This window comes from Daphnia pulex, chromosome 12 (assembly GCF_021134715.1).
Source record: "Daphnia pulex isolate KAP4 chromosome 12, ASM2113471v1".
Lineage (NCBI taxonomy): Eukaryota > Metazoa > Arthropoda > Branchiopoda > Diplostraca > Daphniidae > Daphnia > Daphnia pulex.
Window position 1 is genome coordinate 7,738,857 of NC_060028.1, and position 13,184 is coordinate 7,752,040.

General features: G+C 37.3%; 2 long non-coding RNA genes across 16 annotated transcripts; one reads left to right on the plus strand and one right to left on the minus strand.

Moving 5' to 3' along the window:
* The first annotated feature begins 610 nt into the window (after window positions 1-610).
* LOC124208845 lies at window positions 611-5,928 on the plus strand. 9 transcript variants are annotated; one of them, XR_006880651.1, is made up of 13 exons: window positions 611-831; window positions 1,101-1,315; window positions 1,405-1,547; window positions 1,626-1,848; window positions 1,923-2,024; window positions 2,091-2,234; window positions 2,296-2,576; window positions 2,688-2,895; window positions 2,960-3,164; window positions 3,293-3,398; window positions 4,231-4,389; window positions 4,447-5,357; window positions 5,417-5,587. It is a non-coding gene; the product is annotated as an uncharacterized LOC124208845 (long non-coding RNA). The 9 variants fall into 9 exon arrangements; XR_006880646.1 differs by having other exon boundaries at window positions 629-776; window positions 3,293-4,161; window positions 5,417-5,588; XR_006880644.1 differs by adding an exon at window positions 4,024-4,161 and having other exon boundaries at window positions 629-1,315.
* Window positions 5,929-8,756: 2,828 nt separating this feature from the next.
* On the minus strand, window positions 8,757-12,550 carry LOC124210027. Of its 7 annotated transcripts, none has more exons than XR_006881123.1 (9): window positions 11,451-12,375; window positions 11,278-11,352; window positions 11,074-11,211; window positions 10,902-11,011; window positions 10,560-10,704; window positions 10,388-10,497; window positions 10,115-10,332; window positions 9,686-9,938; window positions 8,757-9,294 (listed from the first exon to the last, which is right to left on the minus strand). It is a non-coding gene; the product is annotated as an uncharacterized LOC124210027 (long non-coding RNA). The 7 variants fall into 7 exon arrangements; XR_006881124.1 differs by having other exon boundaries at window positions 10,115-10,316; window positions 11,078-11,211; window positions 11,278-11,371; window positions 11,451-12,200; XR_006881129.1 differs by adding an exon at window positions 12,387-12,550 and having other exon boundaries at window positions 9,233-9,294; window positions 10,567-11,011; window positions 11,451-11,534.
* Between the last annotated feature and the right edge of the window lie 634 nt (window positions 12,551-13,184).

The window sequence follows — 13,184 nt, forward strand, 5'->3', positions numbered from 1 at the left end:
TAATTAACGAGCCATCCATTAACAGCAGGTGACGAAAAACGAGCGCTGGCGTGCCAATCGCGACACGAATCGGTTAACGGTAATTGGGCATCAGACACTCTTCTAACTAACATGCCTCACTAAAACGGTCTCGTTTGCTGCAATCAAATTCACAACCTTTCAACACTTCACGCCATCTAGAGGTTGAAAAAACAACCACCCCCGGGGAAAAAAGATAGAAAACCCCCGCCCGTATATTTGAATGCTCCAATTGGATTGCGAAGTCTCCGTAGGGACCCGTAGCAAAAATAAAATAATATGGTAAATATACATAATACATTTAAAAAAAAACAATCAGAAAACAAGACGGGAAATGATAGAATTCTATAATGAAACATCAGATTCGTCATTAAATAATAACTGTTGACATCAATCTGTAATACTTCATTCTTATATAAATTTTTGAATATATTTGTTTCCTTATTGAAAGCCAATTATCCCGCATTGCTATGAGCCTATGCTGGATTGCTTGCTGGCCCTAAAATATAAATACGTCAGCTCAGCTTTCGCATATTTTCGAGCAACACGCCAACACCGCTTCCTAGTTCTCACGGAAGACGGAAGTTCGTCTGCACTCTGCAGTCTGCAACTGTCACAACTGGTTAACTTTTAGGCGCGTAGCCGCGTAGGCCTCACAGCACAGATGTTGAGACAATCTGCAATCTGACATCAGCATATTGTTGCAATTTTGCAAACGTGCAGAGTTTATGGCGAGCATTTGGCGAATAGCCACATAGGTCCGTTTACGCAACGTTTTTTTGTTTCTCCATTGCCCTAATATAGTAAATATAGGTGGGTATCCCGTTAATCCTACACGTGGTTGAAGTGCAACAGTCAATTTAAGGAAGTGTGAAAATCGTGGAAGAATTTCCCATTAGTGAAATAAGTTCCAGATTCTTTCATCTGCATTGGATGTTCGCTTTCTTCATGCTGAGAAAGGAATGATTGCTAGAAGATTTTGTACAGTGACTGTTGGAGTTGCCTTGTGCTTGTGAAGAATCCAGTGCAGAAGGTCTAGTCATAAGGTGAATTAAAACATAATTTGTTTTTCCCGTTTACAGTGTTTTGTCGTATTGTCATGAATTGCGTCAACTGGCAAAAAAATGTTGCTGCTGAAGAAAAGGCTATACAATACAGTGAGAAGAAACTAGAAGAACATAGATGTTGTTGTCAAAAGGTTGGGATTATCATCATACAGCCCAATTTTCACCATTGTTCCAGCTAAAAAAATATCATGTTCTGTAACAAATCATCACAACACGAGCAACAAGATTTAGTAAGATTTTTGCAACTCTTCATTGTGTACATTCCTTAAATATAAGAATAACAATTTCCTGATATTTTAACAGAATTTCCTATTCTTAGACTCTTAAATCTTTGACTATGACTAACATGGTAGAAAAATATTAGTTGTTCTTGTGAAAACACATTGTTGTTGAACAAACTGGCAGACAGGAAGAAATTTACAGTGGTTGAAAAAATATTATTGTGGAGGGCCAAAAGATGTGGTACTACTTGAGCAACCTTATATCAACTTAAATTTAGCTGCTTGCAGTTTTTATCAGGGCAAATTTTCTTTGTTTTAGGCAAACACAAATCCTAATTTTATGTCGAGTTGCTAGAGATGCACTTTAGACCACCGTCAAAGTTGAGAGAGAAGACGACGAACCTGTATTCCTTCTGTCGATGGAATCTAAACAAAATGGAAACTGAGGAAGTTGTGCACAAATCTTGATTTGAAGATGATGAAGTCACAGTTACACATAGAATTTAAACCCAAAGAAGAAGAAGAAGAACTATCTACTACCGGTACACCAACAGCCCAAAAACTCATTCCAAACGCTTCAAGACTGCCATTATTCTGGTTTTGCACTTATGACTAGATAGCGAAAGAAGGTGGGAGCGAAAGTGAAACGGATAAAGGATTAAAAAAGGAGATGCATGGAATACATATCATCCATTATACCCAAGGTTTAACGCACCAAGTAAGTGAAAATGTTTAAACTTCTGTTTTTGAAACAATATCCAATAATAGTTTACTATTATATCAGATCTGGAAAGAAATGGTGGCGAATTTTGTCTCGACGGCCGATGGAGTTGGCGCTTGTTGTTTGCAACTCGCCTTTTGCGAAGGCTTGGTAACAGTAGAAGCGGATCAAGAGCTGGATCCTGGCGAATCGTCGCCCATACTTAAGGTGATTTTACAGTTATTTTTTGTGAAGAGTTTTAAGTTCATAAATTTTTTTTAATATGTAGATGGCCTGGGATCTTGAAATGAAAGAGAAAGAAGAAGAAACGGAAAGCTGAATTCTGTTTTCGTCATAACTGCGTGAAAATAACGGTTTTACTCTTGACGAATCGACACAAGAACCTCTGCCGTCAAAACGAAATCTTGAAACATCGTCACATGTTTCTTGAACGCACAGTATTAACGTTATAACGTGTAGTTTTCCCACTTGAAAAGGGTCAGGAAAGTCACACATTTCGTTCCGATTACGCAAGATAGGGAAAACGCCCTGATTGTCAAATAGAAATAGGTAAATAAAGATAGCTTGGAACTTTTAGTAATTAAATAATATCAAAACTGGATAGACCAAGCTGCTTCTGCTAGTACGACCACCTCTATACCTCATCTTTTTCGATTGAAGGTTACACCAGAGACTTTGTGATCGGGAGGGAAACCGTAACTCGTCGCCATAAAGGATCTCTATGCTCAAGCCGAACAGAAGTTTTACGCCCAACGTACTACCCATCAGCTGAAGAACACCAATTATACACCTTTCTATGGCATATTTGCATATGAAATGGAATCGTGGATGCTGATGATAAACTATCATAAACTCCTGGTGAAAGTTGGTATAAATTCCAAAATGTTAAATTTTTCGATTTGATCTATTTGAATTTTTCATTCATTTGATAGGTTTTACCTAACTGGAAAGAGACTCCAGACTTCGCCAGTGTAGAAATAGCTGGATTCCTCAAGTTTAGCATCAACTCCACAATTTGGAATGATGGTCATCTCCCTTATAATTTTACTTTTACGAACACTAGTGTTCGTGAGAAAATGCCACTCCGCAGCACCACCGTGGAAGATTATCCGACCAAGGCAGCTCTACAGAATACAGGTAAACCAGTGCCGAAAATGGAAACAAGTAAAAAAATCTTTCTTTGCATTTGCTTATCGGCACTGCCATCGTAAATTAATAAAAAGTTGACAGACTTTGAGAAACTAACGACTGATTTTGTTTCTCAGTTCGAAGAACCGGTTGACGAAAATGGTGGCCCTAGTTTTGCAACGGATTCATCGTGGAATGAATGATTAGAAGAACTCCTGCGTTTACCAGGACCTGGTCTGAAAGGTATATAATTTCTAACTTTATTTTTCATCTCTATTCTATAAATTAACCGTAGATTGAAAATAATCGATATCGAATTGACCTGTGATGAACTCGCCCTAAAAAAATTTGCGCAAAGTAAACCCTCTTATACAGAAACAAGTTTAGATTTTGTTAAGGTGAAAATCCTGATTGAAAATCATTAGCACATCTAAGGAGGTGAAGTAGTTTTCCGCGACAGGTGCCGTGAATTTCCCCCGTTTGTCATTTATTGGCATCTTCCAGTTGGGAAGTTAAGTGTCGAAGTGACTCACAATAATACGCCCGTTTCATTTAATCCTATCGAAGGGAAGGGAACTCTAACTCAAACACAGATAACCTGCGCAGTCACAGGCAGGAAAATAATTCTTTTCTTCAGAAAATTGTAAGTTTTTTTTTGTCTGAACCTTCCATACCCCCAATCTCATCAGATTTATTCGTATGTGATGATGTGATGTGTATCTGATTATTCATTTCTCGTGAGTCGTGAACTCGTGATGTTGAGCTTCGGAAACAGAGCTCGGAATCGCCGATTCGGAAATCAATTCATCCGTTCCGTTCCGTACAGTAAAATGTGGTAATCGTGAGGGAATCTTTTGGCTGTCGGTAGGTGGCTAAAATGGATTGTCCCCCATCCACCAGGTGACGCGAGTGTCTTCGTGAAGACGAAATATTTGCCATATGTTTCCGAGACGCTGACTGAAAGTGTATTTCAAATAGTGTCGATCTACATTTTCAGCCATGAAATGTAATTGGTGGTGCTAGTTTTGATTTCTTAAATTTAATTAATCTTATTAACGTTTCTGTCTATTTTTAGGCAATCTGTCGTACAATTTCACTTGGCCAAATAATGTGACCACTTGGGTCGAAACCATGTCGAAACTGCTGTACATTTTGCCGAAATTTCGGCCATTGTTTTTAGCTGTACCCTATTCGGCTCTACGTCTCATTTCGTGCAGAAACACTTCAGAGCTAGGTAATAAAGTAATTTTGTTGATAAATTTCCTGGAAATAATGCAATAGATTATGTTAGTTGATGTTTTGGTCAGAGACAGAGATCCCTTTGCTCAACTGTTGCAGAAATTGAGAACACAACAAAGTCTGAGCTTCATGGCTGTCATATCATTAACATGGTTTTGTTGCAGCCAGCTGGTGAAAGGTATGATGGAGTTAAGTTGAGCTGCAGCTGCTGCATCCAGTTTATCGAGCTGGTGTTATCCCAAAGTGTCCCAAGACTTTGAATTGGTAATTAGATTGATGTTATTGGTTGTTGTAACTTGGGAAGTCTTGTGTTTTCTTTTTTTTTTTTTTTTTTTTTAAATTTTGTATTCAACTGACAAGTTTAACTTGATGTGGTGTAGAAAATTAGGGTTAATATTTCCTCCTTCCAAATAATTGTTTCTGTTCAAAGATAGCCACATTGTTGGTCTGCTTCCAACAATTTTTTTTTTCAATTTTCTTCCAATCAAACAAGAACCAAAATTCCCACTTAGTATTACCAAATTTTTATAACATATTGGAAGTAGATGTACAAAATTCTTTCCTGGTTTCTTTTTCAATTTCAATTTATTAATTAATTTTAAATTAAGTAAATGTTATTATCGGCACCCTTTCTTCACAGTTCAAAATGTTATTGGTTTATTAGTTTTCTTTTGCTTTGTAGTAGTTCATGGTCGGTTTGATGTTTATGGTGTTGCTGTTTGGTGTACAGTGGTTTTGCAGCCCCTTTCCAATTGAGAGATGCTCTGAAATGGAGCTTGTGTAGACTTGCAGTTCAACATCACACTTAAATGTCTCATTTGTCTATGTTGGTGTCCATGCACTATATGCAGTGTTGAACTGTTGGGTAAAATAGTCAATGTTGCCTAATGGTGATGGCTGTGGCCGGTCTTATTTTATCGGTTGCATTTTGTCGATATATCGTCTCTTGGTACCGGCGTTGAGGTAATGCTTGGTGTTTCGTTCAGTTATAGACTTTTAATCAAAATCTCTTCGTTTTCCAGTTTCATCGTTTGCTGCCGTTCCATAGACTTGATCCATTGGTAAAACTGAAGAGAGGTTGCTGAAATTCAAGACTCGTCAATAATTTATGAAGATGTAGAAAAATTACAAGTGCATATCTGAGCTCCCTTCTTCAGTGGCCCCGTTTCCCTAAATAACCACTAACCAACGCCCGCCGGTGGTCACTCACTCGCTGCGACAACCAGGAGGAAGGGAGATGTTTGGTCGAACGGGGACTTGCAAGGCGCATGATTCGATGAAATCTGTTGGAGGGTCATGAATCTAAGCCGGAAGCCTACTATGATACACTGTTCTCATAATAACTGCTCCTCAGCTCTCTTCGCTCTTTTTCCGGTTTCTCCTAACCAATGTCCGGGTAATCTCCCTGGTCGAGTCAGTCGGGCAGTGTCTCCCCCTGCTTGACTGGCAGCAGATTGACCCGGACGTTCTGTTTAATAAACTTTTAAAATTATTTTATGTGTTTGTTAATAAATAAATATTTCATTAAAACGAATATAATGATTAGATATTGATTTGCAATTTATTTTACATATTAGATTTTATTTTATTAAACAGATCGTCCGGTTCAATCTGCTGCCAGTATTTGCCAGTCCTTTCAGCAATCCACTGTCCAAGCACTGTTGCCTAGGTGCTGAAACGTCGGGAATCACTTGCAGACAAGGTACATGAACGATATCACCGCCTTGAGTGCCTTTTCCTCATCAGTGTAGAAGTTGAACTGGCGTCTATTATCACCTTGAGGATTTCGTCTGTTGTGATGTGTCATGCTACGTGGTGGCATTTTGGTGAAATTTGACAGGGTGAATATTACGTGAGTATGAAAATTATTTGTTACCTTTGTTTGTTAGTTCTTTCAATTTAGTGTCACCGAGCTAGAGCGGACATTGTTTTTCATGTTACTTTTTTTAAACGTTTCTTCTTACTGACGTTAGACGGCATGGTCTTTGATAATTTTTTACCTGTCAGAATTTTACTTTGCACCTCTCTGAAGAAATTTCTCGCTACTACTACAAAGAACTTTTTTGTGATAACTGTCAGTTTCTATTTCAGCAACAAAGCTCACTTGTTAGATTTTTAATAATGTGTTTTTTTTTCTACTTCCGGTTTTCTAATTTCAGTCAGTAGTTCAGTAAATATTCATTCGACGCACAAAATAACCACATATTCGTGATCCTCGTCAAATTTGTGGTAAAGTTCATGTTTTATTTTGTACATTTTCGTACTTCCGGTTTTGAAAATTTTCCTGAACTATAGTTCAAGAAAATTCTCGATTTTGGCAAAATTCTGGATTTAAATTAAATTACATCTAATCGACCCCAAATTTCACGTAGATCACGAAGATTTGGTTTATTTGGTCGGCAGCTCAATGGTTGAGGCGCTATCGCTTACTTCCGGTATACTTCCGGAAAATTTGCATAAAACTAGCAAGTGAGCTTTGTTCTCTGCACAATTCTAAAGACTCCTTGCCAGCTAAAGCAAACAGAAAAGGTCTTTTTGATTTACTTTTGTGACTTTTGTGACAATCTAAAGCCGGTCCTTTAGATAGTGAGTTTTGGACGTGTCTAATAGATGGCGTGAAGGAATATTGTGTTGTCAAATGGCTTATGGCGTCTCGTCTAAATCTAACTTCAGCTACGGCTATTTTCTTTGAAAGTTACAAATGGACACATAGGTTAATTCGAGTAAATTTGTTTGTAACTTGTCGGTGATGTGTTCTATTCCGTGTTCATGTTGGATAACCTTAGTGTTTCTCACCAACTTACAGGAGGAAACGTAGCCTACCGTTGACTATTTTGTTCAACATGTGCCATCGAAATGACACAGGTAACTACCAACACTAGCTTTATTACAGTATTGTTGAAAAACATACAATCTTCTCATCTTTTATTAGGATTCATTATAATTATCTGCTGTAAGAATTGGACTTGCTAGATCACCAACCCCATCACGGACAAATCTCTTATTCCATCTTCTAGAGAACCTTGGCTAACTGTTTGGTGGTTTCAAGTGTAAGTTCACTTGTCATGTCAAGGAACTTTCTTTGTTGCAGTCTAATATGTATTCAAAGTATTGATCTGCACTCACGTCTATGCTGGTTATAAGACGATTTCAACTGCAGTATACTGATTACTGTTTAATTATTCTTTTAGATAGTTTATTTTCATAGTTGTCAAGCACATTGATGACACAAATTATTAACAAGGTGACTTAATTTTCTTATTTTGTATTTACAGGTTTGAAACTATAGGTTTCTAAATTTGCATGACAGACTTTAAGTAAAGTCATATTGAAGAAAAAGGACTGACTGACAGTCAACAATGTACACTACATTGTTTGGTAACCTGTTGGCTGCTTCCCTCGAATCTCCCTTTTTACTTTCTTAAGCTTGATTTGAGGTATTGCTTTCTGTCGCTCAAATGTTGTTGAAAAATTATTCTCAAACTAATAAATGTTCATGCTGTCTACAGGGTAACTCCTTCGCTACTTATCATGGACTTCATCCATTGGTGATGCTATAATTCAAGAGAATGCTGTCATTCAAGACTGAAAAATTGTGTAGTTGTTAGATAAAACAAGTGCATGCTTGGGCTCCCTTCTTTCTTTGGCCCCATTTCCCTATCTAACCACTAACCAGCGCCCGCCGGTGGTCACTCACCCGCTGTGAAACCAGGAGGAGGGGAGGGCTCTGGTCGAACGGGGACTTGGAAGGCGCATGATCCGACGAAAACTTTTAGAGGGTCATGAGTCTAACCCGGAAGCCTAGTATGACTAATCGCTCCCCAGTAAAACTTGCCTCGCACTCTTCTCTCCTCTTCCATTTCCAGGTAATCTCCCTGGATCTACGCCGACACTGCATGTGCGAGTTTTAGCAAGCAATCCGCCACCCAATTTGACAAAAAGTGATAGTTTGTTTTCACGGAAATTTCGTCAGACGGTTACAAAATATCTAACTCAACAATCTGATGTAGAAATTTGCATCTAGTCTACTGGTGCAAATTGCGATTCTTTAAGCTTGATTATTTAGAAGATGTGTTAAAAAACCCACAATTGCTTTTAACACATCACCTAAATTAATCAGGTTTACAGAATCGCAATTTGCACCAGTAGACTATATGCAAATTTCTACATCAGATTGTTGAATTTGAAATTTTGTAACCGTCTGACGAAATTTCCGTGAAAACAAACTATCACTTTTTGTCAAATTGGGTGGCGGATTGCTTGCTAAAAAGCCTCGCACAAAAAAAAAATGTCTCGAACCGGACGCTCTGTTTAATGAATTATTTATTTTGTAAGTGTTCCAGAATAAAAATGAGGTTTATATATTTACATAGATGGTTTATTTATTCATCAGTAACTTTTACATATTAGAGATATTTGACATTTGTGGGGAAATGGGGTTCAAGAAATGGGTGTTGGTGGAAGATATGGGGTTTAAGGAATGGATGTTGGTGGATGTTATGGGGTTTGAGGAATAGATGTTGTTATATAGGTAGGTATATGGATGTGATAGACAAAGGATTTTATGTCAACGTTATTAAAACAAACCACGAAATGAAAATCAATTGCCCCCCTCCCCCCAATCTCCTCCTCACTGATTTCCCAATCGCGAAGGCATGTTTATTATTTGTTCAACGTAAAAATTCCCCGTATTACTATTTTTTTCATTCTCAACATATAAACGGTTAACTTCATAGACGCAAATAACAATTAAAACTGGATGTAACTTTTGTGCACAACACCAGCAGTCCGGCACCAAGGAACAGCAACAGCATAACTCGATGCAAAAAAACTTTCACCAGTATAGGCTGCAACAACATGCCATATTGGACAGCAACATCACTGCTACGTAAACATAAACCTATGACCAAAATGAAATTAATGTTTGATCAATGGAAATTTTGTATAAAATAAAAAAAAATCACTTCAAATGGAGTTTACCCAAATATTCTATGGCAAAACTATCTGATAACTATAGTTTAAACAAAAATTTACATGAAACTAGATTACTCATTTAATTCGTTTGAAATTTGTAGTGCTCTGCAGCTAAACAAAAACATTCTTCTACAGTACCTGCCTATCTTGTTAACCAATTCCCCTTAAACAATCCATAACTCAATTTACATATGATCAAAGGAAAGAGCTGTTCACATGATGAAATCCCCAAATGTTAAAATTAAACAATGTAAGCAATTATAGTAGTCCAAGCATAATACTTCCCAAGTTAGAACTTATAATTTTTATCAAATTACCATTTCAAGGAGTCTTCTTGCAGTTCTACTAGATGTCCAACATTTCGGCAACCACAATGCAGCATGATCCAGCGTCAACTCAGATATGGCTGATCACAGAAGACTTGAAGCATGGGACTCTCCCACACTCCAGGACAACATCAGCACCAAAGACTGCATGCAACAGCTCCATTTAATCACACCTTTCACTGGATGACTGCAACGAATCCATGCGCACATAAGACTGCAACAAAGAAGCGCAGACTTCACCTGGCTATTGAAAACAAAAACAAGTTACTAACAAGGAACAGAATCTCATGTGACATAACAAAACAACAGAAGTATGAAGTTAAACTATACAATCTCTCAGAATTACCTTGATAAATCTTACAAAGGAATTTGTAGTTGTCAAGTTTTACAAATTGAAAATAACAAATGTAATCTAATTACCAAATCAAAATCTTCCTGCAGTGACACTTCAGGATAACACCATCTCGATAAACTGGATGCAGCAGCTGCAGCTCAACTTGACTCCATCACACCTTTCACCAGCTGGCAACAACAAAACCATGTTAATGATATGACAGCCATGAAGGTCAGACTTTATTGTGTTCTCAACTTCTGCAACAGTTGAGCAAAGGGATCTCCATCTCTGACCAAAACATCAACTAATGAAACCTATTGCATTATTGCAGGGAAATTTATCAACATCAACAAAATTACTTTACTAGCTCTGAAGTGGGTACGAATGGCCGACATTTCGGCCAAATGGACAGCAGTTTCGACCCAAGTGGTCACATTATTTGGCCAAGTGAAATTAAAAGCCACATTGCCTGTAAATTCAGACAGAAACATTAAGATTAATTAAATTGAAGAAATCAAAACTAGCATTTACCAATTACATTTCATGGCTGAAAATGTAGATCGACAGTATTTGAAATACACTTTCAGTCAGCGTCTCGGAAACATATGGCAAATATTTCGTCTTCACGAAGACACTCGCACCACCTGGTGGATGGGGGACAATCCATTTTAGCCACCTACCGACAGCCAAAAGATTCCCTCACGATTACCACATTTGATTGACTGTACGGAACGGATGGATTGCTTTCCGAACTCATGTTTCCGAAGCTTGACATCACGACTCACGAGAAATGAATAATCGGATACACATCACATACAAATAAATCTTCTGAGACTGGGGGTATGGAGGGTCCAGACAAAAAATAAAACTTACAATTTTCTGAAGAAAGGAATTATTTTCCTGCCTGTGACTGTAAGGCAGCAGGTTATCTGTGTTTGAGTTAGAGTTCCAACTAACTTTGGCATCAAACAGTTATGTTGAATCTAAAGGAAATATTCCAATAAATATTCCAACATTAATGCAATTAACAAAAATTAATTACTACCTACTGCTAGAGTAAAAAATTCAGATAAATACAACACATGTTGGTATGTGCCCTGCATCTTTTCATGTGACTTCTCCAAAGTTGCTGCAATTAACCTGAAGATTACCCATGGCCTTGAATATGTTCCCAAAGCTTTCTCTATGACAGAAAATACAGTTTATGGCATCAAATAAAAGTTCAAAATTTTTGAAGGAAGAATAATACTTGTCTGTCAATGCATAATTTGTAGAAAACATGTTCGGAAAGAAACAACATTGTGGCCATGCTGGTGTTAGTGACCTACCAAGATCAATAGAAACTACCAATAATTATAATAACTATTAACTAAATGTGTGAAAAAGTAATTAAAACTTGTGACCAATATTTTTGGTTTTTACCTGTATTGACTTGACTGGATGATGCATTCAGCAAAAGGACGATTTTTAGGCTACTGTTTCCATTCGCGTTCCTTCCTACTACAGCTACAGGTTATAATGAGAAATATGAAAGGTGATCCAATATAAATACGAAATAAATCACATCACCAACAACTTGCACAGAAATGAACTTGAATTGATCCATGAAATAATCGGTAGTTTTCGAGGAATAAAAGGAAACTTTTGACAACAAAACAAAAATCTGCCATGAATCCGCCATGACATAAACAAAAGAGGACACATGCCATCTATTGGACACGTCTGAAACTCGGATAACAGAAACATGTAACCCAAAGCAATACAGTTCTTTAGATATTGATATAACTTGAACGGTGCACTTTTTTTTGCTGAAATCTAGCTTGAAATCCTTAGAAATTTACCTAGAACAAAGTTCACTTATTAGTTTTATGCAAATTTTCCGGAAGTATACCGGAAGTAAGCGATAGCGCCTTAACCACTGAGCTATCGGCAAAATAAATCAATTTTTCATGATCTTCGTTAAATTTGAGGTCGATTCGGTGTAATTCAAACGAAATCCAAGATTTGGTCAAAATCGAGATTTTTCCTGAACTCAGTTATTTCCATGTCGAGAGTTGGACATTTAAAATATTTTAAATTCAATAGAGTTCTATTTTATTGTCGAACATGAATATAATTAAATAATTTATTGGAGTTCTATTGTCGCGTAGTGGAGTTCTAGTGTCGGGTATTTTTAATAATATTTAAAAAAGGAGTTCTTATGTTTTTGGAGTTCTTCTGTCTTTGGAGTTCTACGGTCGCCTTACCGCTGAAATTGCTGATATAACTTGATTAAATTAAAAGGAAAATTCTCGATTTTGGACGATTTGGGGGTAAACCGGGAGTACGCAAAAACGAAAAATAAAACATGAACTTTACCTCAAATTTGACAATAATCACGAATATCTGGCTTATTTTGTGCGTCAATTGAATATACTGAACTGTAGACTCATTTACAAACTGGAAGTAGACAATTTTAAAGCACATTATTGAAAATCTAACAAGTGAGCTTTGTTGCTGTAACTTCAGCAGACAGCAATCACCCAAATTACCTAATAATAGCGGCGACAAATTTCTTCAGAGATGTGTAAAGTAAACTGATGCTTCTGACAGGTGGGAAATGGTCAAAGGCAAAGGCCGTCTAGCGTCACAACTCACAAAGAAGAAACTTTTAAAAGTAACAAGAAAACAATGTCATCTCTAGCTCGTTGACACTCAATTGGAAAAAAACTAACAAACAGAAGCAAGCAATAACTTTTAAAATACTCAAGCACGTAATATTCTGCCCTCCAAATTTATATCTCGTCTTCCCCAACAGCCACCACCTCAGCATCGCACATCATAACAGACGAAATCCCCAAGGTATAATGCTTCTACAATGAGGATTGAGGAGTGCTTCTACATGCTTCTACATCTGTTAGTGACCCCGCGCAGATTGTTGACGAAATATTGCTGCTACCTTTACGTATCACCTTTTTCGTTTTTAATTTAATTCGCTCATTATACGATACACACCATAAAAAATTACCTTATTCTGAACTACGGATGATGGGGAACAAAAACAATGTCAACAGTCCTGTTTTTCTTAATGCCATATCACGAAGAATTTGAATTGGCGGAAACGAAATCCATGAGTAGAGTAGTTCGCTAATCACTATGCAGTCGATAACAATAATA